Source organism: Hyperoodon ampullatus (genome assembly GCF_949752795.1).
Source record: "Hyperoodon ampullatus genome assembly, chromosome: 7".
Classification (NCBI taxonomy): Eukaryota; Metazoa; Chordata; class Mammalia; order Artiodactyla; family Ziphiidae; genus Hyperoodon; species Hyperoodon ampullatus.
In genome coordinates this window covers 106,367,585-106,394,037 of record NC_136920.1, presented here as the reverse complement: position 1 = coordinate 106,394,037, position 26,453 = coordinate 106,367,585, and positions in this window count along the sequence as shown.

Genomic DNA, 26,453 nt, shown 5'->3' with positions numbered 1-26,453 from the left:
GTGTGAGAAGATATCTCATTGTAGTTTTGATTTGCATTTCTCTAATCATTAATGATGTTGAGCATTGTTTCATGTGTTTGTTGGCAATCTGTATATCTTCTTTGGAGAAATGTCTATTTAGGTCTTCTGCCCATTTTTGGATTGGGTTGTTTGTTTTTTTGATATTGAGCTTCATGAGCTGCTTGTAAATTTTGGAGATTAATCCTTTGTCAGTTGTTTCATTTGCAAATATTTTCTTTCATTCTAAAAGTTGTCTTTTCATCTTGTTTATGGTTTCCTTTGTTGTGCAAAAGTTTTTAAGTTTTATTAGGTCCTATTTGTTTATTTTAAAATGGCTTCTTTTATGTCAAGAAAAGAGAAGCCAAGTCTGGTTCTTTTCCTCTAGGGACCCCCTACCCTATCTGCCTACAAGGCTGCAGAAGCCCTATGGTGGTGTGGGGAGGGGAAGCAAGGAGGTGGTTAAACAAGGAGGATCTCATTAAACAAGGGAATTTAACACCCAACAGGCATATAAGGATAGGCTACAGGGAATTGGATACCCTAAGGATAAAGCCAGACCTCATATGTGATTGCACCATCAGTAAAAAAGTGAACTAGAAAAAAAAATCCACCTTCTGCTTGAAAGTTGCATGGTGGAAGTTTTTCTGTTGCAGTATTGTTTAGGTGGGACAAAAATAAGTTTCCCCTAAGAACTGATAAAAACAGATCACAAGATTTTTAAATTAAACTACTATAAAAATTTTTCCTGCACTGTTGCACGGGTGAGATTCTTTGTATACCTATCAAAAGAAAATGCAAAACATCTCTGGAGTGATACTACTTCAACCCAGAATAAATGAATGCTTATCAATAAAGCATTCCCAAATCTAAAATTTTAAAACATAGAAGGGGAAAAGATTGTCACCAAAATAAAAACAGAAAAGAAAAGAAAAAAAACAAAACAAATAAACAATAGGGGGGAAAATGGAAAAGGGAGGGGTTATTGCTCTCAGTAAGCATAATGGAAACATCTTACACAACAGAACTTAAAAGCAACCTGAGGAGGGGCTTTTCTGGTGGCACAGTGGTTGAGAATCTGCCTGCCAATGCAGGAGACATGGGTTCAATCTCTGGTGTGGGAAGATTCTACATGTTACTGAGCCTGTGCTCTAGAGCTTGCAAGCCACATCTATTGAGCCACATGCCACAACTACTGTAGCCTGGGCACCTAGAGCTCCTGTTCCACAACAAGAGAAGCCACTGCAATGAGAAACCCAGACACTGCAATGAAGAGTAACCCCCACTCGCTGAAAATAGAGAAAGCCCATGCGTAGCAATGAAGACCCAACATGGCCCAAAATAAATAAATTTAAAAACAATTAAAGCAACCTGAGGAAAAAGATTTCCTACAGTGGAATGATAATCAGATAAATAGCACATTTCTCAGTAACAATAACATTAGCCAGAAAACATTTAGCATATTTTAGTGTGCTAAGAGAAGAAGACTGTGAATTTAGAATTCAAGGATTAGGACAGAATAAAGACATTTTTATATAAATATGAACTTATCAAAAGAGCTATATATACTGTTCCAATATACTGTTGGAAGAAATGAAAGGATCTAAGACTTTCTGAGATATAAGAAAAATAAGGAGCAAAGATATCAATATATATGTTGATAAATCCAAACAACCATTGGTTAAATAAATAAAGAATAATTATAATGTTAATTTGAGATATTTAAAAAATCAAGGTGGAAGTAACATAAAAAGTGATGATGGAAGATGGGAGTAAATGATCTTACATTGTTTGAGAGGAAGATATGTGTTACTTGACATTAGACTTTCTGTATTAGTTATTCCTGTTAAAATTTAAGAATAAACTCAATGGAAACTAAAATAAGTTGTAAAACTGCCAAACATAGAAAGAGAAAAAAAAGAGGGGAGATTGACTAAAGAAACATTGATCAGTACAAAGAAAGAGAAAAAGAGAATGAAAAAGCATGGTTAGAAAAGTACAAAGTAAAATGCATATAGCCAAATAGTGGAGTAATGACAATGAAGAAAATCAATATTACCAGTTCAAATAAAGAAAATATTTACCTTAGATACTAAAGAAAAATGCTGTGTTCAATTTCTGGAGATATGGCAGTTTAGGTACCTGGGCCCTCTTCAAGAAAACTAAAACATAGTGCTGTATTATATTTATATATTTTTATATATAATAATATTTATACATGTATGTGAAATAAAATCATATTCTTAAATATAGTCAACTTTCCTTGTGAATATTTTGCTATGCCCAGTGAAACCAAACTTTTGTGAGTCAAAGATTTGTATCATTAGAAAGCAGAATATGAATCCAGTGATTTGCCTTTGCTCCATGAACTCAAACCACAAAGAGCTATACCTTTTAGTGGAAGGATAAACTAAAATATGGTTTCTTGGGCTTCCCTGGTGGCGCAGTTGTTGAGAGTCCACCTGCTGATGCAGGGGACATGGGTTTGTGCCCCGGTCCAGGAGGATCCCACATGACATGGAGCGGCTGGGCCCATGAGCCATGGCCGCTGAGCCTGCGCGTCCGGAGCCTGTGCTCTGCAACGGGAGAGGCCACAACAGTGAGAGGCCCACATACCACACATAAAAAACATTTTTAAGTTAAAAAAAAATATATATATATATATGGTTTCTTCCCTCTGCCAGATCCTACTACTCAGAAAACAGCAAAAACATCTGTCTGTTTCATTCATTGGTATCGATTGGAAGAGGAAATAAAAATCTCCCTTGAGCAATTGTAACCATATTATGATTCTAATGCAGGTCTGCAAGCCAAACTTAAACTACCTGGGTTGGCTAAATAAGCTTAGAGCAAGAATTCTTTTTGAGTCATCTCAGACTGGGTACATCCCAAGCACCTGAGAAGCAAACAGAAAACTTTTCTAGGGGAACTTATCTTTGCCTTGGCCACAAAAACATTTGATCAGATAAGTTTCAAGGAAAGTAAATATTTAACAGATAAAAATAACTAAATACACAGGGAAATAAGGAATTATGAGAAAGAGGGAGGAGAAAAAGTGACACAATTAATATTGTAAAACCTTTCAGAGGTAGGAATAAATGTAACACAGAATATAAAATGAGTATATTTAATATGTTTCAAAAATTTAAAGAGGCTTTAAAATAAGAATAAACAGCAAGTAAAATTTAAACAAAGGTAAGAAAAATTTGTGGAAATTCCTAATAAAATGATACATCCTAAAACTCAATCTTTAGGCCTAACAGAAGAGTAGATACAATTTAAAAAAAAAAAGAAAGAAGAGTGAAAGCAAAGATAGAATAAAGAATTTAAGAGAAATCAGAGCAGAGAATCAGATGAAAATATAAAATAAAAATCAAAGGGTATGGAGCATAGAGTTAGAAGAGCTCACGTAACTCTAACTGGAAGTCCTATGTTGAATAAAAGTGACAAGAGTAGGCATCAATGTCTTCCTGATCTTAGTGGAAAGGCTTTCAGAATTTCACCATTGAGTATAATGTTAGCTTGGGTTTGTCATATATGGCCTGTATTATGTTGAGATATTTTCCTTCTATATGCATTTTGTTGAGTTTTTGTCATAAATGGATATTGAATTTTGTCAAAAGCTTTTTCTGTATCTATTGAGGTGATCATATAATTTTATCCTTTGTTTTGTTAATGAGATGTATCATACTGATTGATTTACTGATGTTAAACCATCCTTCCATCCCTGAGTACTCTGTTTTTTTCTTGATGAGTCTGGCTAAAGTTTTACCAATTTTGTTTATTATCTCAGTGAACCAGCTTTTAGTTTCACTGATCTTTGCTATTGTTTCCTTTGTTTCTATTTCATTTATTTTGGCTCTGATCTTTATGCTTTCCTTCCTTCTACTAACTTTGGTTTTTGATTGTTCTTTTTTCTCTAGTTGCTTTAGGTGTAAGGTTAGGTTTTTTATTTAGGATTTTTCTTTTTTCCTGAGGTAAGATTATATTACTATAAAGTTCCCTCTTAGAACTGCTTTTGCTACATCCCTTAGGATTTGGATCATCATGTTTTTGTTATCATTTGTCTCTAGGTATTTTTTGATTTCCATTTGACTTCTTCATTGATCCATTTGTTATTTACTAATATATTCTTTAGTCTCCATATGTTTGTATTTTTTAGTTTTTTTTTCCTGTAATTGATTTCTAATCTCATAGTGTTGTGGTCAGAAAAGATGCTTGATATGATTTACATTTTCTTAAATTTACCAAGGCTTTATTAGTGACCCAAGATGTGATCTATCCTGGATAATGTTCCATGTACACTTGAGAAGAAAGTGTATTCTGCTTCTTTCAGATGGAATGTCCTATAAATATCCATTAAGTCTATCTCGTCTAATGTGTTATTTAAGGCTTGCCTTTCCTCATTAATTTTCTGTCTGGATGATCTGTCCATTGGTGTAAGTGGGGTGTTAAAGTTCCCCACTATTATTGTGTTACTGTTGATTTCCCCTTTTTATGGTTCTTAGTATTTGTCTTATACATTGAGGGGCTCCTATGTTGGGTGCATATATATTTAGAATTGTTATAGATTCTTCTTGGATTGACACCTTGATCATTATGTAGTATCCTTTCTTATCTCTTGTAACATTCTTTATTTTAAAGTCTATTTTGTCTGATACGAGTATTGGTACTCCAGCTTTCTTTTGATTTCCATTTGCATGGAGTATCTTCTTCGACCCCCTCACTTTGTGGGTATGTGTCCCTAGGTCTGAAGTGTATCTCTTGTAGACAGCATACATATGGGTCTTGTTTTGTATCCACTCAGACAGTCTATGTGTTTTGGTTGGAGCATTCAATCCATTTACATGTAAGGTAATCATCAATATGCATTGCTATTTTAAAAATTATTTTGGATATGTTTTTGTAGGTCTTTCTTCATCTCTTCCTCTTTTGGTCTTTTCTCTTGTGGTTTAATGACCATCTTTAATTTTGTGTTTGGGTTGCCTTTTCTTTTTTTGTGTCTATCTATTGTGTGTGGGTTTTTTTTTTTTTTTTTTTTTTTTTTTTTTTTTGGTTTGCATTTCCCCTGAAATTTTGTTAAAGCAGTCTATATAAGTACAAGTTTGTTTTTAGTTGCTGGTCTCTTAATTTCAAATGCAATTCCAATTTCCTGAATTTGTACCCTCCTCTCCTCACAGTTGCTGGTTTTGGTATCATATTTGTATATGGATGATTTCCTGCTTTTTTGTATGTTTGCCTTTTTCCAGTGAGGTTTCCCATTTGTGATTTTCTTATTTCTAGTTGTGACCCCCCCCTTTTTTTTTCTTCCCTTGCCTAGAGAAGTTCCTTTAGCATTTCTTGTAAAGCTGGTTTTGTGGTGCTGAATTCTCTTAGATTTTGCTTGTCTGCAAATCTTTTGATTTCCCTGTCAAATGTGAATGAGAGCCTTGCTGGTTAGAGTATTTTTGTTTGTAGGTTTTTCCCTTTCACCACTTTGAATATATCATTCCACTCCCTTCCGGCATGCAGAATTTCTGCTGAAAAATCAGCTGATATCTTTATAGAGATTCTCTTGTATGTTATTTGTATCTTTCTCCTTGTTCCTTTTAATATTTTTTCTTTATATTTAATTTTTGTTAGTTTGATTAATATATGTCTCCACATGTTCCTCTTTGGGTTTATCCTTTATGGGACTCTCTGCACTTCCTGGACTTGGGTAACTATTTCCTTTCCCATGTTAGGAAAGTTTTTGACTATAAACTCTTCAAATATATTCTCAGGCACTTTCTCTTTCTCTTCCTCTTCTGGGACCCCTATAATTGGAACGTTGGTGCATTTAGTGTTGTCCCAGATGTCTCTGAGACTGTCTTCATTTCTTTTCATTGTTTTTTCTTTATTCTGTTCTGCTGCAGTGATTTCCATCATTCCGTCTTCCAGCTAACTTATCCACTCTGCCTCAGTTATTCTGTTATTGATTCCTTCTAGTGTATTTTTCATTTCAGTTATTGTATTGTTCATCTCTCATTGTTTGTTCTTTAGTTCTTCTAGGTCTTTATAAACATTTCTTGTACCTTGTCGATCTGTGCCTCCATTCTTTTTCCAAGGTCTTGGATCAAATTTACTATCATTACTCTGAATTCTTTTTCTGGTAGATTGCCTATCTCCTCTTCATTTTGTTGTTCTTGTAGGTTTTTTCTTGCTCCTTCTTCTACAGTGTATTTCTTTGTTGTCTCATTTTGTGAAATTTACTGTATTTGTGGTTTCCTTTCCACAGGCTGCAGGATCATAGTTCCTCTTGCTTCTGGTGTCTGCCCCCTGGAGGGTGAGGTTGATCCAAAGGCTTGTGCCATTATTCCCTTGATAGATGGTTTGATTCATCTTGTGGTGACAAGAGCCTGCCCTGGATATTAAGCAGGGCCTTCCCTTTGCTCTGTGGTTGTCACTGCCTGTCACGGGCAGAGTCTACTCCCTAGTTTTTTGAGTAGAGTTCCCCAGATCTGTTTCTTAGCTGTACTTCAGATTTGCAGTGGAAGGTAGGTGTGATTGTAGCACTCTCACTAGGAGAGAAGCCCTGTGTATTCCTCCTCTGGAGATGTTCACCTGTGAATTTGCTCCATTGTGTCCTTTTTGGCCTACTGCACAGGCTCACAATGTACACTGTTGTTGGCACTGCTCTCAGTCTCACCCTAACTGTGGGTATGTTGGAAATTGGCCCTGGTGTCTCTCAAGTGTTGTTTTCACCAGGCCACTGGTGTAGATCCACTGAAGCCAGGTCCCACAACTGCAGTAGTTGTGCACCTGGACCCACTGTGAGAGCTATGGATGCGGCTCAGACTCTGGCCTGGCCCAACCCCCACATGTACATGCCCACAAGCTCACAGCTGCTAAAACCAGACTTGTCCCTGATGCAGGAGCACTTGTCCATTCAAATGTTTCACAGGTGCTGAATACAGGAAGCCATCAACAGAGGTGTACCTCCACAGTTTGTACAGCTATGAGGAGAGATTTCAACTCTTCTTCCATAGTCACATGCCTCTGGGGGGTCAGATGTAGTTTCATCCCCTCCTCTGGGTGGATTTCCTAGTGGAGAGAGCTATCTGTACCCTTCTGTGACAGTGGAGCGAGTCCTGGCACCCACTGGAGGATTTCCTAGTAGCAAGAGCTATTTGCACACTACTGGGACAGTGGGGCTGGTCCTGGCACCCACTGACAGATTTCCTAATGGTGGGAGCTGTCTGTGCCCTTCCAGGTGAGTGGGTGCCAGTCCTGCATCTCACTGGCAGAATTCCCAGTGGCAGAACTGTCTGCGCCCTTCTGGGTCTGTAGGGGCAGGGCCTGGCATCTGCCAGCAGGTTTCAAAGAGTTTGCCAGTGCCTGCCTCTGGAGCCCAAGATGGTGGTGGTTACTCACAGCCATCCCCAGAGCACCTGTAGGTGGTGTCTTGCTGCCTGGTAGTGCTCACAGGGAATGAAGTTCTTATGGTGGTCCCTCCCCTCTCCATGTTTGCCTCCCAATAACGGTGCCTTGCCTCTCTGATGGGCCCAGGCTTCTTCCTAGTACACCCTCAGTTGCCACAGCCTGGCCTCTTCAGGCTAGTTCTGCACCTCTCCCCGGGACTGACCTCCAGAGCCTGAGCTTCAGCACCCAACCCCCATCATCACCAACAGAGGAGTGTCTCATGTTGTGGAGCGCAGTGTGCAGCCAGCCCTCTGTGCAAGTTGCTCTCCATTTTGCCTTCAACAAACCAGTTACTGCTCTCTCCTCTTAAGCTCCAAAGCTTCCCTTCTGTCCAGGCTGATCTCCCTGCTGGTGAGGAGTTTTCCCAAGGTGCAGGAAAATTTCCTCCTTCACAGCTCCCTTCCTGGGACACAGATCTCATCCTGACTCCTTCTTTTTCTTTTTCCTTTTGTCTTTCCCTGTTACATAGAGGTTTTCTTGTCTTTTTGGATGTCTGAGGTCTTCTGTTGGTGCTCAGTAACTGTTCTGTGTGAATCGTTCCACTTATAGATGTATTTTCAATGTTTCTTTGGAAGAAGGTGAACACTGCTTCCTACTCCTCTGCCATCTTGATCTCTCTACAATAATCACTTAATTTCAAAGGCATTCTAAAAGTAATACATTTTTACTTTCCCTCCCATTGTTTTATGCTCTTTATGTCATATTTTACATCTTTTTATTTTCTGTATCCCTTAACTACTTACTATACTTATAGTTGATTGTGTTATTTTTGTCTTTTAACCTTCATACCAGCTTTTTAAGTAGCTGATCCACTGCTTTTACTGTATATTTGCCTTTACCAGTGAGACTTTTTCCTTTCATATATTTTATTATTTCTAGTATGGCCTTTTATTTTCTGCTTAAAGAAGATCCTTTAACATTTCTTATAAGGCCAGCTTAGTGGTTATGACCTTGTTTAGTTTTTGCTTGTCTCAGAAAATTTATCTCTCTTTCAATTCTGAACAATAACCTTGCTGCATAGAGTGTTTTAGGTTTTAAAGTTTTGTTTTGATTTTTCCTTTCAGAACTTTAAATATATCCTGCTGCTCCCTACTGATCTGTAAATTTTCTGCAGAGAAATGAGCTGATAGTCTTATGGGGTTTTCCTTATATGTGATTATGTGTTGTTTTTCTCTTGGTGCTTTTAAGATCCTCTCTTTAACTTTTGTCATCTTAATTATAATATATCTTGCTGTGAATCTCTTTGAGTTCATCTCATTTGAGACTCTCTGTGCTTCCTGGACCTGGATATCTGTTTTCTTCCCTGGGTTAGGGAAGTTTTTAGCCATTATTTCTTCAGGTATGTTTTCTGTTCTTTTCTTTTTCTCTTCTCCTTCTGTACCCCTATAAAGCAAATGTTAGTATCCTTGATGTTGTCCCAGAGGTCTCTTAAACTTTTTATTTTAAAAAATTTCTTCTTTCTTTTTGCTGTTCTGACTAGATGATTATCACTATTCTATCTTCCAAATTGCATATCCATTCTTCTCTATCATCTATTCTCCTGTTGATTCCCTGCATATCCATTCTTATCTATCATCTATTCTCCTGTTGATTCCCTATGGTGTATTTTTATTTCAGTTATTGTATTATTCAGTTATGATTGATTCTTATAATTTCTAAGTCTCTGTTGAAAGTTTCACTGAATTTCTCTATTCTTCTCCCATATTTGGTGACCATCCTTATGACCATTTCTTTGAACTCTTTGTCAGGTAAATTATTTATCTTCATTTCACTAGGGCTTTTTCTGGAGTTCTATATTGTTGTTTAGTTAGAAACATACTCCTCTATCTCCTCATTTTGTTTAACTTTAGAATTCTGTTTCTATTAATTAGGTGAAATAGCTAACTCTCCTAGTTTTAAAGTGGACTTGTGTGGGAACATTCCTTGTGTAAACTGCTTGGGCCTGGCAGTTTTGGAAGGCTGGCTGGAGCTAGAGCAGACATGGGCCAAGGACAGTCCTGGGGAGTGCTGCGCTGAGATGCTTTGGCATCTGGAGCTGAAGCAGACATAGTCTAGGGACAGTTCCTGGGGAACACTATGCCAGTACCATGTTGACGGAGTGACTGAGGCTGGATTGTGTCCAATCTGGGGGTAGTCCTTGGGGAATGCTGTACTTGAGGCCGACTTGGAATGTCTGCTTGGGCTGGAGCAGGCCTTAGCTAGGGGCAGACTTGGAGGGGACCCAAAAATGGTGCTTGCTGGTGCTGCCAACCCTGGAGTGGGCTCCAGCAGTTTGCTACTCATTTGGCAGAATTTGTATGGTTAGCAAGCAAATTCCTTCCCATATATTCTAGATACGTTTTAAATTATTATTATTTTGTTACTGTGTCCCAGGTTGTGTGAGTGTACTCTGACCCTTCAGCAATATGCCTTTCTACTGCAGGTTGCTGCATTGGGGTGGGGTTCCCATGGATACTGTGTCTCCATCTTTCCTACCTATTTCTACATTATCCTTATATGTGCAGTGGCTGTTCAGTCAGCCCTCAGGTCTTCTTCAAGAGAAATTTCTCTATATGTATGTGTAAATTTGGTGTGTCTCTGGAAGATGAGCTCAGGGTCTTCCTATGCTGCTGTCTTGAATCCTTCTCTCAAAATAAAGACTTTTTATAAGGCAACAAAAAGACAGACCAAAATTTTCTCTGGTAGAACTTCATGAAAGAAAGTCCTAAAGGATGTATTTCAGGTGAGAGGAAAAGAAACCCAGAAAAAATATCTCAGGCTCTACAACAAATGAAAAAAAGAGTAAAAAGTGTGGATAAATACAAACAAACATTCACCACCTAAAGCAATCATAACAATGTTTGGGGATTATAAAACATAAGACAAAACCAGAATATCTGACAATAGAATATAAGTTGGGACAGGTTGATCAGAGATAATATGGAGGACATTTATATATCCTTATGTGTTTTAAGATTAGATCCTTGTGTTATTTGCTAGAGGCTTTTATTTAGGCATTGATTAACCTGAGGTTTTGTAAGCTATGCACATATTTTTAAATGAATAAGGTAATATTAAATAATACAAAGGACCAACTGTAAAGTTATACACAGATTTTTCAACTGTACAGGGGGTTGACATCCCTAACCCCCATATTGTGTGTGTGTGTATGTGTATATATATATATATATATGGGCAGAATTGGAGGGGTAAACAGGAAAATCAACAATCATAGTGAAAGATATTTTTTAGAGACTCAGATCCATAAAGATCCATAAGAATGTGGAATTTCTTTTTTTTTAAGAAGAAAAAAGAGAATTTTATTTAAGTCAAACTGAGGATTATAACCCAGGAGACAGACTGTCAAAAGTTCTGAGGACTGTTCCACCTGTCAGGAACTAGATGTGCAGTTTTATATTTTTTTTTTCTTAACTTTTTCTTTTTTTTTTTTTTGCAGTACACAGGCCTCTCACTGTTGTGGTCTCTCCTGTTGCAGAGCACAGGCTCCGGCCACGCAGTCTCAGTGGCCATGGCTCATGGGCCCAGCAGCCCTGCGGCATGTGGGATCCTCCCAGACTGGAGCACGAACCCACGTCCCCTGAATCAGCAGGCAGACTCTCAACCACTGCACCAACAGGGAAACCCTTTTCTTAACATTTTTATTGGAGTATAATTGCTTTACAATGGTGCATTAGTTTCTGATTTATAACAAAGTAAATCAGTTATACATAAACATACATCCCCATATCTCTTCCCTCTTGTGTCTCTCTCCCTCCCACCCTCCCTATTGTACCCTTCTAGCTGGTCACAAAGCACCAAGCTGATCTCCCTGTGTTATGCGACTGCTTCCCACTAGCTATCTATTTTACATTTGGTAGTGTATATATGTCCATATATACACTACCACTCTCTCACTTTGTCCCAGTTTACCCTTCCCCCTCCCTGTGTCCTCTCATCCATTCTCTAGTAGGTCTACATCTTTATTCCTGTCTTGTCCCTAGGTTCTTCAGGACCTCTTTTTTTTTCTTAGATTCCATATATATGTATTATCATACGGTATTTGTTTTTCTTTTTCTGACTTACTTCACTCTGTATGACAGACCCTAGGTCCATCCACTTCACTACAAATAATTCAATTTCATTTCTTTTTATGGCTGAGTAATATTCCATTGTATATATGTGCCACATCTTTATCCATTCAACTATTGATGGACACTTAGGTTGCTTCCATGTCCTGGCTATTGTAAATAGAGCTGCAATGAATATTGCGGTACATGACTCTTTTTGAATTATGGTTTTCTCAGGTTATATGCCTAGTAGTCAGAGTGCTGGGTCATATGGTAGTTCTATTTTTAGATTTTTAAGGAACATCCATACTGTTCTCCATAGCGGCTGTATTAATTTACATTCCCACCAACAGTGCAAGAGGGTTCCCTTTTCTCTACACCCTCTCCAGCATTTATCGTTTGTAAATTTATTGATGATGGGCATACTGAGCAGTGTGAGATGATATCGCATTGTAGTTTTGATTTGCATTTCTCTAATGATTGATGATGTTGAGCATTCTTTCATGTGTTTGTTGGCAATCTGTATATCCTCTTTATAGAAATGTCTACTTAGGTCTTCTGCCCATTTCTGGATTGGGTTGTTTGTTTTTTTGTTATTGAGCTGCATGAGCTGCTTGTAAATTTTGGAGATTAATCTTTTGTCAGTTACTTCATTTGCAAATATTTTCTCCCATTCTGAGGGTCGTCTTTTCATCTTGTTTATGGTTTCCTTTGCTGTGCAAAAGCTTTTAAGTTTCATTAGATCCCATTTGTTTATTTTTGTTTTTATTTCCATTTCTCTAGGAGGTGGGTCAAAAAGGATCTTGCTGTGATTTATGTCATAGAGTGTTCTGCCTACTTTTTCCTCTAAGAGTTTGATAGTGTCTGGCCTTACATTTAGGTCTCAAATCCATTTTGTGTATGGTGTAAGGGAGTGTTCTAATTTCATTCTTTTATGTTTAGTTGTCCAGTTTTCCCAGAACCACTTATTGAAGAGGCTGTGTTTTCTCCATTATATATTCTTGCCTCCTTTATCAAAGATAAGGTGACCATATGTGCATAGGTTTATCTCTGGGCTTTCTATTCTCTTCCATTAATCTATATTTCTGGTTTTGTGCCAGTACCATATTGTCTTGATTACTGTAGCTTTGTAGTATAGTCTGAAGTCAGGGAGCCTGATTCCTCCAGCTCCATTTTTCTTTCTCAATATAGCTTTGGCTGTTCAGGGTCTTTTGTGTTTCCACACAAATTGTGAAATTTTTTATTCTAGTTCTGTGAAAAATGCCAGTGGTAGCTTGATAAGATTGTATTAAATCTGTAGATTGCTTTGGGTAGTATAGTCATTCACGAAGTTGATTCTTCCAATCCAAGAACATGGTATACCTCTCCATCTATTTGTATCCTCTTTAATTTCTTTCATCAGTGTCTTATAATTTTCTGCATAGAGGTCTTTTGTCTCCTTAGGTAGGTTTATTCCTAGGTATTTTAAGAATGTGGAATATTTTAACAACACATTTAACCCCATGTAACACTTTACCAAATTGTTGCATCATACACTTTCTTTTAAAGTGAACAAATTAGGTTGAAATTGTACCACATAACGCCACAAACATGTCTCAACAAATTCCAAAGGTTCATCGTCTTCTAGCTTTAAATATTGGTTATGTTCCCTTATGTTTGTTCTTTGACCCATAAATCATTGAATTTCATGATTTCAAAAGTGTTAAACCTTTTCTAGTGATCCATTTAACATTCATGTGAAAAAAGTAAATTCAAACCTCTATGTCATATCATATACAGCATACATCCCAGGTGGCTTAAAGATTTAAATGTGCAAGATAAAAGTATAAAAGTTTTAGAGAAAAATAGAACAATCTTTATGATATTAGGCCAGGGAAGAAATTTTTAATGAGACACAAAGTGTAAGTCATGGAGAAAAATATTGATACATTCATCTACATGAAATTCTGTTCCTTTTAAGAACCATAAAGAAAGTGGAAAAGCAAGCTCAAACTGAAGGAACATATTTGATTATATAATCAATAAAGCATTTATTTCCAGAATATATTAAAGAACTCCTACAAATAAGTGAAAAAATAGTACACTATTTAATAAGTAAATGAACAAAAGGTAGGGAATTTCAAGAAGAGTACAATTGAACTAAATATATGAAGAATATTGAATCTCATGAATAATTAGAGATATGCAAATCAAAACCATAACGTATCATCATATCCACCCTTCAGATGAGCAAAATTTAAAAAGCAAACAGTATCAAGTGATGGCTAGAGTGTGTGGAGGAGTCGAAGTATTTTTCCACTTCTGATGGGAAGGTAAAACAGTAAAATTATTTTGAAAATCAGTTTGGCCTCACTTATTAAAGCTGAATATACACACCATACTTATAACTTATGGCCTATTAATTCCACTATTGTATGTATGTCTGAGACAATTTTTTTCCATGTACACCAGAAGTCAGGTTTCAAGATTATTTACTGAGGCCTTGTTCTAAAACAAAATATAAAACTATCCAAATGTCATCAGCAATGGAAAGATTGTCCGTTATCATATATTCCTAAAATGATCTATAACAAAGTATGCAAAATTATTGAAATAAATATGATGCAACATTGATAAATCTCTAAAACATAATGTTGACCTAAGAAATATGTTTCAAAAAATTATGTAGTATAATTTTAGTTACATAAATTTCAAAAACAGATAAATCTAAAAGTGTAACGTTTATGGATAGTGAAATATGAAGTTAGGTGCTAAAACTACAAAGGAAAAGCATGGGAATAATTAATTCAAAAGAGGAAATACAAATAGCTAATAAACATATGAAGGAGAATCAGATCACTACTAATCATGGAAATGCATATTAAGACAACAATGATATCCCATTTCAAATCCAGATGTTGGCAAAACTTTAAAAGTATCAAAAAAACAAGATTTGGCAGTGATACAAAGGTAAGTTAACGTCAGAATTCATACCTTCTGAATCCAGCAATTTAAAACATAGGTTTATATCCAGGAGAAATTCATATATATCAGCACCAGAAGACATGTACAAAAATAAAGTGTGATATAGTTATACAATAGCATTCTAATTAGCTTGAACTATAATTACATATATAAATATGATTAAATCTAAAATTCAGAATAGTGGCTATCTGGTGAGGCAAATGTTCAGGCATAGGTATCCAGATGATGTCACTTTAACTATATGGTTGTTATTTTATTTCTTAAAAGAAAGTGATCTTAAAGCAAATATGGCAAAAATCATAAGATTTGACAAAGCTGAATGGTGGAATAACACATAGTATTCATTGTATTATTCTCTGTATAATTTTATTGTTTAAAATATATAGTAATAATAAGTACTAAGGGTAAGAATAAAAATAAGAATAGAAAGAGTAGGATACCATTTCTAGGTATAAGGAGCAGCACATACTCTTCTGGTATCCTGATTTACTTACTTCTCTGACTTGTAAGATCTGACTCATCTTCAAAATTTACCCAAAGTACCACCTCCACTGTGGCCTATTTCCCAGGCCCACATAAAGAAATAATAAGCACCTTAACTGTACCTAAGTAGCATTTATCACACTGTGTTATGATTTTATAATTTGTTTGCAAAATGCACGGTAGCTTCAAGAGGAGACTTATCCTCGTTTTTATTTTTATGGTGTCTAACACCTAATGTTGGTACAAAGCAGATAGTCAATAAACAATTGCTGCTGAAGTTGAAAATGATGGGGCTATATTTCTGCATAATATAATGAAAAAAAAATAGAACTTTAAGACCTAAGTTCACCTTAAGATCCTAGACCCACATTCAAATGTTAGACAAATTGATTAATTTCTCTGGATTCAATTTTCAACAGGAAATTTGATTAGTAGACCAAAAGTTAGAAGTCATTTGATAAATTATACATACATTTTGTTGATTAGATAGCATAGCTGTACATAGAACAAAATAAATTCTGTGATCTAAAATGTCTTGAACTATCCTGAAGTGTTTTCATTGAAATGTTTCAACATAGTGCCATTTAGTAATATATGTAGAGCCTAATATGAGTATCATGGGGGTGAGAGAGATGTCCTGTTATTAAAGATGAAGAATTGTTTAGGATCAAAGTCCCAAGAAGAGGTATAATAGAAACTCAGTGGTATGGCACAACCTGGTTGTTTATGACTGATTGAGTTGTTGCCTGTGGTGTACTCATTGTTAAATAATTTAGCTAACACTCCTGTTTAGACAGTGTGATTTAATCAAAAATTTTAGTTAACAGTAAATTCCTATACACACCACTCAAAAATTGTCAGATTATAAAGAAGTCAAATAAAATACATTCAGTCCTAAAACTTTATCCAAATTAATGCAGATCTTACTTTTTAAATTTTTTGATGATTCCAATCATTTTTTCATTTCTTGAAGTAGTACAGGGCTGTTTAATAATGTTCAAATACACTATATAGTGATCAAACAGACATGTATCCTGACAGAATCTCAATTAATTATAAGATTTGTCCATTATTGGATACATTAAAATTTTATTATTTGTATCTTATCTTGTATGTACGTGTAAACAAATGGAAGTAGAAATAGAAATAATAGTAAGATTTTACATACCAGTTTTGCTTGAACTCATAAGTTTTTAATTAAAATTTTCACAACTTCTTAGTAAGTACACATATTAATATGTGAAGGAAAGGCAAAAGATCAGCTGTCTGTAATTAAATTATAGAAAGTTGAGAAACTGAAGTGTAAGCTTTCCTCTGAAATCTAGAAAAGCAATGACAAGTTAGTTTGAGAATCACGTATTTGTTATTTTGAATTAAAGTTACTTAAGAAATGACCAATGCAAAAGGGACACTCCTTTCTGTCTCCCTGAAAGCAGGAAATAATCTCTCATGTTAAAGGTGCACTCCCTGCATCTGGAAGTAGAAGGATACCCTTATCACCAAAGATTCAGGGCCAAGAAGCTTACATAAACAAACCTGTTACTTCCTTAATTTACTACACCAAGCCCAAACTCTGCTTAGATTCTTCATATATATATATATATATATATATATATATATATATATATATATATATACATTCTGGACTAAGAAGGAGGTAGGGGCCTGGAGAAGTATGATAATTCACAGGAAGAGAAAAAGAATTAATGTTTGGAAAATAAATGTTTGCTGGGCCATCCAAAGTCAAAAGAGCACAAAGAGAACTTTAATTAAATGGGCTTTGCTAGGTTCCTCCCTATCTACCACACCTAATAATTTACTATAGTTATCTATGATTGATAGTTCTTTCCTAGGACAGGCCTCTGCTAACTAAAGAATGTGACTCTAGCTCTACAAGGATTGAGTCATTAGCCACTGCTCTAGCTGACCTTCAACACACCCTGAAAGGAATTCGTGGCAGAGATCAGGACTGAGAAACTCTGTGCTCTGGAAAAATTGTCAGAACAGGCCTTCAGAGGGTTAGATATTTTCAGGAGAAAATTTTATGAACCAAATTTCTTGCATCTTCCCATATTTAAAAAAGCATTAAAATAATTAACTAAGATATTTGCGCCTCATGACTAGCAGTAATCTACAAAGATGTGTGCTTGATTGCATGTACCCCTTCTCCAAAATTGCATATATGCTGAGATCCTTCCTTATCTCTTTGGAAAGGTTTCTCAGAGCTATTGAGAGCCTGTACCCTGGACTATAATTCTCAGTAAGACACTGAATAAACTCCACTCGCACCTCTTACACTGTGCTTTTTTTTTTTTTTTTCAAGTTGACACCTCCTACTTTAAATTTTCTTAGGCAGTAAGGGGGAAGTTCAAAGTTTCTTGTTGAGTCTTTTGGGCCTTGATAATTTTCAGCTCACATGCCACATGCCAAAGTGGCACATTTTGGGGCTGCCTGTTCTTAGCCCCATTACTTGACATTTAAAATATGCATGTCAAATTATATTCCATTTGACATAATTTGATGTATTTGAAAATGTTATCAATTTTTTTGCTTTCATGTAAAGTGATCATAGAGTCCATCCAAAATAGAAAAGGTAAAGGTAAAGAGAAAAACATGAAGAATAAAATGTACAGTATGAGGGAAGGTCATGTAGGGAGTACTGAGTACTTTGTAGGGAAGTAGAATTTGTCACCCCAAAATAGGTGTCATTGACATATTAATTGTTTTAAGTTGATTATTTTCTAAGCAACTGCTGACATGGGAAAAACTCTGAAAGCCAAGTTGGAGTTACTTTTTAGTAACTATTTAGTAAAGAAATATTTACATTTTTTAAGGGAAATATCTGCTTGTAAGGAGGTGACCCTCACTGTACCAGGAAGAGGAGGTTGACCAGATCTCTAGAAACTTATTAATGGAGAAGGCACTAATTTAATCTTCAAAACAACCTTACCCTTATTTACTGTGTTTTTGCTGATAATCTCCCATAACTGACTCCCCACTCTCAATATGCTTTTTTGACTTTAGCTGATGTTTGTATTTAAGGAGAGGGGTTGACCATTTTGGCAAGTCACAGTTTTTCTGGGTCTCTCCCATGTATACATATTATTAAACTTTTGTTTAATTTTCACCTGTTAATCTGTCTCATGTCAATTTGATTCTTAGACCAGCCTGTCTTATAACAAAAATAGAAGTGAGATTTTCCTCTCCTGATAACAAGGAAAATAAAGGGAACAATGAACAGGCTAGAGAAGCAACATAAATTGGCCTGAAAGAGTTAATCAATCCTAGTTTTAACTGTTACTAATCTGTAGTGTCTGTAACTAGATTTGTCTTTCACAAAGCTAACCTCTAACACTCTGACTCTGTGTAAATTACATCTTGCACCTGGCATTTACACCCCCTACACTCCCTTGTAGCAAATCACCCCTTGTAGCATTCTGCATTTCAGAAAGAAGGTTGCAGGCCGGTAACCCAGAGAAAAACAGACCTAATTTTTTTTCATTTTAAATTAAATTAAAAATCACTAACATTTACAGAGTTCATGTGAAATGACATACATTATCACCAGTCTTCATAACAACTCTACAAAGTAAGTTTCCTTAGCCTAATTTTACCGACAGTACATAGTTTGGATAAAGAGTGTTGGGTTTGTTAGCCTCATAGACTTGTGTTCAAATTCTAGCTCTTCTCCCTAACTATGATGTGGGCAAATGATATAATGCCTCCATCACCTTCCTTATTTATAAAATGGAATTATCTGTACTTATTTCAGGGGTGTATTATAAGAATAAGGTTAGAAATGCACTGGCATATAGTAAATGCTCAATATATTTTACCTTGTATTACTTTAAATTTTCTTGTATAAGGCCATAGAATTTGTAAGTATCAGTTTGGGTAATCAGATAAGGACCGATTTAATCTCAAAATGAAAATCACATTTTATCTTATATCACACCACTGACAAATCATCATAAATGGATATTTCAAATACATTTAAAGGGTACAATAAGAAATATATAAATTCACTACATTTTGAGTATAAGATCACAGAAAATAGATTTTCTATATACAGTTGGTGCTTTGTTATTAGATTTTTTAGAAAATAATATAATATGTCTTATGGCCAAAAGTATTTCAGATGGTTTATTTATCTGAAATGGTAATGTTTATCAAATCCTGGCATTACCTTTAACAGAGCACCTGAAAAAAAAATTATGTTGAGTTCATTTGAGAGCAAAACTTGTTAGATAAAATAATAATAATAAAATAAAGCTTTTTTTTAAGGTTCTTACTTCCTGTGTGACATTATGCTAAAGTGTCTAAATACACCAGTTCAATTGAACCTTCAAACAAAACTCAAGTCATAGTTCACATGCTCTTTCCCATTTGTGGCAGAACAGACTTAAAGAAGTCCAGTAAACTACCTAAGTGGCAAAGCCAGGATTTGAGCCCAAGTGAACCTGATGTCTAACAGCAGTTCTTTTTAAAAAAAATTCCATACAATTTTTATTCTGATAACATATTTCAATATTTATCACAATGTCCCTTTAATAAGTTTAGCTAAGGAATTTTTTTGTAGGTTGTTAAGTCACAGTAAGAAAAAAATCAAAGCCTAGTTCTTAACCTTTAAAGCAATAGTAAATTAAACAGATAATTTGAATTAAAGTACAAGGAGCCATTTATGGAGAAAAATAGCCTGGATAGAACAAGAATATGTTTAGATGTCCATTCCTAGAAATCTCCTCAGAAGAAAGAAGCTATAAATTACCTATAAAACTCTCTAAAGAGAACTATTTTATTCCAGGGCCATTTTATCTGAACTGTTTATGGCTCCCAACCATATGTGTCTTCTCCCCAATTTGCTTCAAACCTCTTTGGTTGCACATCATAAATCTGTAAAAGACCCAGCCACCATGGGTTGCAGAGGTTCCAACAGAAGGTCAATCTCCTTCCCTGTAACTTCCTGTAGAGAGTTTTCATTACTGGATGAGAATGATGACTAAGCAAATTCCAGTCTACATGTGGAACAAAGGCAATCAAATTATCTCACCTTGTGTCTCAAGCTACCTGAGACATGAGCTCCTAAGGTAATCAACAGCCTTAGAGCCCTGTCATTTACTACCATTGGCCAAAATGTCTGTTATTCTTCAATTCACTAAACACTTAATAGAGGTAACCAAAGACCTCATAGTAGTAAAGCAAATAACTCTTTCCAGGCTTGTTATGGCTAATCTTTTATGTACTATTTGATACTGTTTCCCACTCAACATTTCCTGAAATTTTGTCTAAATTTCCTCACTACCCTCTGTAAGGGTAAGCATTTAACACTCAACATCGTTCATTAAATTTTAGATATACTTATTTTTTTATATTTTTTTATTTTATTTTATTTTTATTTTTTTTATTAGTTTCTGCTTTATAACAAAGTGAATCAGTCATACATATACATCTGTTCCCACATCCCTTCCCTCATGCATCTCCCTCTAGATATACTTATTATTACCTCCTCATTAATTTTATCCATGGCCATTTTTTCCTGCTTTGACTTCATATACTCAGCTAACTGGAGCGGGTATAGAGTACCATTTGCAGATTTTCAAACATCCTATGACATTTCATACTTTTAGTTCTCTCTCCTTGATATTTGGCTTCCCTGCTCATTCCTTTTTATTTTTTTAATCTCCCAGTTTTCAAAACTTAGCTCATGTACCACTTCCCCTTAAAAATTAATTTCTGAAAATTCCATATAAAATTGATCATTCCCTTCTTTACACCTTTGCTCAACCCTATGCATATTTCTACTTTAGCACATAGAAAGCTTAGTTGCATGTATTCTTACTCATCTCTTCTGTAAATAGATTGTGAATTAATTAACTTCTAATGGACCAATTATAAACTATACTTAGTGAAATTAAATCTCTTTCTCCTCCCAATCTCTAGCCCTAATTCAACTCTCCAGATGTAATCAGTAACAGTTTCATGTGTATTCTACCAGAAATTTTTTATTCATCTGCATTTATATTTATAATGTTTAGATTTCTATAAATATTTACATACTTGAAGCAGTATACAAATTCAACTGAGGCTTACTTTTTAGTATGTTTAAAAGCATCATTGACATTTTACCCTATTGATTCTTAGTCTTAAATAACTCTATGATATTCTATTATATGCATTCACCTTAACATATTTTAACAGAGCATATATGTCTTACTCATTTGAGTCCCTTCCACTTAGTATGGTATACAGAGCACATATAAGGAACTCTTAGATGCTATTATGTAAACAGAAACACATTCCTTTTTCACTGCCAAAAGGAATGGACTTTCTCTTGAACAACGTCACTGAAATTTACCACTAGTTCTTTGTATTTTCTTCCTTCCAGTTCCTGACTTTTCTGGAACATAGTTTTGGACCGAATAGCTGTATTTTATCCTTAGACTATCTAATTAAACCTGACTTTTTTTTTTCCCCCTTTAAGAACACCATCTGGACAAAAACAGAACGGCTGAATGAGAAACTGATCTTCAAGGTGTCTTGATTCCAATTCTAGGACCATTTCAGTGCTATTCCACTGAATTAGGATATGACATGTTGCAGCCAGCAACATTGCCCTGATCCATATTTGTTCTACTCAATTTGTGTCTCTAGTCAAGGAAATGAAGATTTAATTTACTAATTGTTTTAATCAACTCAGATAGCCATAACAAAATACCATAGACTTGGTGGCTTAAACAATGGGCATTTATTTTCTCACTGTTCTGGAGGCCAGGAGTGTCCAAGGTGTCCACGGGGTTGGTTTCTGGTAAGGTCTCTCTTCTTGACTTGTACACAAATGACTTTTTACAGTGTATTCACAAGACTTTTTCTCCGTGTGTACATAGGAGAGAAAGAGAGAGATATCATTTATCTTCTTATTATAAGAACACAAGTCCTATCTTATCAGGACCCCACCTCATTTAACCTTACCTCCTTAAAGGGTCTTTCTTCAAATGCAGCCACTTTGGAGGGTTAAGGCTTCAATGAATAAATTTATGTGAGGTGGGGGGACAAATTGAGCCTGTAACAGTGATAACACATCTAGTGTAATTGCATAATTTCATGTCCTGGTTGAATGAGACAGTTCCCCATTATGTCTATTATTTGCTGTCCATTTCAGTTAGTACATCCTTGCACTCTCCATAAATATGGTCACCCTAAGCATCCTCTCTCTTGCATTCTCTGTCCTTGAATGTACTAGTCATAAATTGAACCACAGCAGAAGCATTATTGTGAGCCCTACCCAGTTGCCTCTTTGATATGAAGTGTAAATTCAAATCTATAAAAGTGCCTTTCAAGTAGATTTGATGCTGCTTTCTATGCATGGCCTGTTTTCTCTATTTATTTCAAACTGCCAATCAACTGTAATCCTTTATGCCTTTGAAGTTGAGACCTTATGTAGTTTTCCATTCTCTTTGTCAAAACTTTCTCAGGAAGAAGTCTTAGGTGTAACAATGTGTACCAGAGTGTTTTGTGAGCCAAGAGAGGGATGATAAGTCTGCCTACTTTCCAGATTATTTCAGCACATAATCCCCATCATCTCTTTAAAACTTGTTTCTGGCTTGTACTACTCATCTACTGAACTTGTCTCTCCTGAGAGTTTTTCTTTTTCCTCCTATCTTTCCTTCCTCTCCTCCCCTCCCCCACACAACTTCCCCTTTTCCTCCCTCTTCTCCTTTACCTCCTCCTCTTCCTCTTTTTCTTCACCCCCTTCATTCTTCTTCTTCTTTTTCTTCTTTGGTGGCTTATTTTGTAATTTTGAGTGCTGTTTCCCCATCCCCCAACCCAACTGTCCCTCTCTCGGCCCTTTTTTTCTCTTCTCTGAATGTTGGACTGACCCCTAGGCCTTCTCTCATCACTGCTCTTCTTAGAGCTTTGCTTTATATGAATTGCACTGAAGTTTTTTTCTACTTCCACCATTGAAACTGAGTCTAACTATAAAGCAGTGTCAGAGAGGAAGAAATCTTCCTTCACCATTCTAGGTTCTTCTGGTTGATCTTCTGATTAAGTTGACATGAGACACATTAACAAGAGACAATAAAACAAAAGTTTAATAACATGTATATATAGCAGAGACACAGAAAAACTGAATAACTCCCCCAAATAGCTGAAACCCTCACCTTAAATACCATCGTTAGCTAAAAATAAAAGAAGATGTTGGGAGTAGTGGTTTGGAATTTCAAAGGGGAGAAAGACAATTGACATGGAGATAAAAAAACAAATGTTTGTTTGGTAAACAAGTGTTTACTGGGTCATACAGAGACAATGGGACATACTCTGCAGGCCAGAAAGGAGTGGCAAGATATATTTAAAAGGATGAAAGGAAAGAACCTACAACAAAGAATACTTTACCCAGCAAGGCTGTCATTCAGATTTGGTGGAGAAATCAAAAGCTTTACAGACAAGCAAAGCTAAGAGAATTCAGCACCACCAGATCACCTTTGCAACAAATACTAAGAGAACTTCTCTAGGTGAAAAAGAAAAGGCCATACCTGAAAACAAGAAAATTATGAATGGAAAAACTTGACAGCAAAGGCAAACATACAGTAAAGGTAGGAAATCATCTGCACACAAATATGATATCAAAGCCAGCAATTATGAGAAGAGGAGAGCACAAATGTAGGATATTGAAAATACATTTGAAATGAAAAGACCAGCAACTTAAAACAACCTTGTTTATACACAGATTGCTATATCAAAATGTCATGGTAATCACAAACCAAAAATCTACCACAGATACACACACACAAAAGAAAAAGGAGTTCAAACACGACACTAAACTTAGTCATCAAATCACAGGGGAAAGGAAAAAAAGAGGAATAGAAGAAAAAAACATTACAAAAACAAATACAAAACAGTTAAGAAAATGATGATAAGAACATATATATCAATAATTACGTTAAATGTAAACGGATTAAGTGTCCCAACCAAAAGATTTAGACTGGATGAATGGACACAAAAACAAGACTCATATATATGCTGTCTACAAGAGACCCACTTCAGATCTAGGGACACATACAGACTGAAATTGAGGGGGTGGAAAAAGGTGTTCCATGCAAATGGAAACCAAAAGAAAGCTGGAGTAACAATACTCATATCAGATAAAATAAACTTTAAATAAAGACTGTTACAAGAGTCAAGGAAGGACACAAGGGATCAATCCAAGAAGAAGATATAACAGTTGTAAATATAAATATATGCACCCAATATAGGAGCACCTCAGTATATAAGGCAAATACTAACAGCCATAAATGGAGAAATAAACAGTAACACAATAATAGTGGGGGACTTTAACACCCCACTTTCATCAGTGGACAGATCATCCAGACAGAAAATAAATAAGGAGACACAGGCCTTAAATGACACATTAGACCAGATGGACTTAATTGATATTTATAGAGTATTCCATCCAAAAGCAGCAGAATATTCATTATTCTCAAGGCTTATGGAACATTCTCCAGGATTGATCACATGCTGGGCCACCAAGCAAGCCTCAGTAAATTTAAGAAAATTGAAATCATATCAAATGTCTTTTCTGACCCTAACACTATGGATTAGAAATCAAATATAAGAAAAAAAATTAATGAACACAAACACATGGAGCCTAAATGATATGCTACTAAACAACCAGTGGATCATTGAAGAAACCAAAGAGGAAATTTAAAAAAACACCTAGAGACAAATGACAATGAAAACACAATTATCTAAAACCTATGGGACATGGCAAATGCAGACCTAAGAGGGAAGTTTCTAGCAATACAATCTTACCTCAGAAAACAAGAAAAATTCCCAATAAACAGCCTAACCTTACACCTAAAGCAACTAGAGAAATAACAAATAAAACCTGGTTAATAGAAGGAAAGAAATGATAAGGATCAGTGCAGAAATAAATGAGATAGAGATGAAGAAAACAATAGAAAAGTTCAAAGAAACTAAAAATTGGTTCTTTGAAAAGATTTTTAAAAATTGATAAAAAAATTGATAAGCCAGAATCATCAAGAAAAAGGGAGAGGGCTCAAATCAATAAAATTAGAAATGAAAAAGAAGTTACAACAGACACCACAGAAATGAAAAAGATCATGAGACTACTACAAGGAACTATATGTCAATAAAATGGACAACTTTGAAGAAATGGACAAATTCTTAGAAATGTACAATCTCCCAAGACTGAATGAGGAAGAAATAATGAACAGAAAATCAGAAGTACTGAGATCGAAACTGTGATTTTAAAACACCCAACAAACAAAAGTTCAGGACCAGATGGCTTCACAGGTGAATTCTATCCAACATTTAGAAAAGAGTTAATACCAATCTTACTGAAACTCTTCCAAAAAATTGCAGAGGAAAGAACACTCCCAAACTCTTTCTATGATGCCACCATCACCTTGATACCAAAACCAGACACAGATATCACAGGAAAAGGAAATTAGAGGCCAATATCACTGATGAATATAGAGGCAAAAATCCTCAACAGAATACTACCAACCAAATCCAATAATACTTTAACATGTTCATACACCATGATCAAGTGGGATTTATCCCAGGGATGCAAGGATTTTTTAATATCCACAAATCATTCAATGTGATACACTACATCAAAAAATTGAAGAATAAAACCATGTGAGCATTGCAATAGATGCAGAAAAAGCTTTTGACAAAATTCAACACCTATTTATGATAAAAACTCTCCAGAAAGTGGGCATAGAGGGAAACTACAACATAATAAAGGCCATATATGACAAACCTACAGATAACATTATACTCAAGGGTGAAAAGCTGAAAGCATTTTCTCTAAGATCAGGAACGTGACAAGGATGTCTACTCTCACCACTTTTATTCAACATAGTTTTGGAAGTCATAGCCACAGCTATCACATAAGAAAAACAAATAAAGGACATCCAAATTGGAAAAGAACTAAAACTGTCACTGTTTGCAGATGATATGATACAATACATAGAAAATCCTAAAGATGCTACCAGAAAACTACTAGAGCTGATCAATGTATTTGGTAAATTTGCAGGATACAAAATAACTATACAGAAATCTGTTGCATTTCTATACACTAACAAAGAAAGATAAGAAAGAGAAATTAAAGAAACAACCACATTTATCATCACATCTAAAAGAATAAAATACCTAGGAATAAACCTACTTAAGGAGGCAAAATTCTTTATTCCAGAGACTATAAGATACTGATGAAAGAAGTCAAAGTTGACCCAAACAGTTGGAAAGATATACTATGTTCTTGAATTGAAAGAATCAATATTGTGAAAATGACTATACTACCCAAGGCAATCTACAGATTCAATGCCATCCCTATCAACTTACCAGTGACATTTTCCCCAGAATTAGAACAAAAAATCTTAAAGTTTGTATGGAGACACAAAAGACCCCAAATAGCCAAAGCAATCTTGAGAAAGAAAAATGAAACTGGAAGAATCAGGCTCCTTGACTTCAGACTACATTACAAATCTACTGTCATCA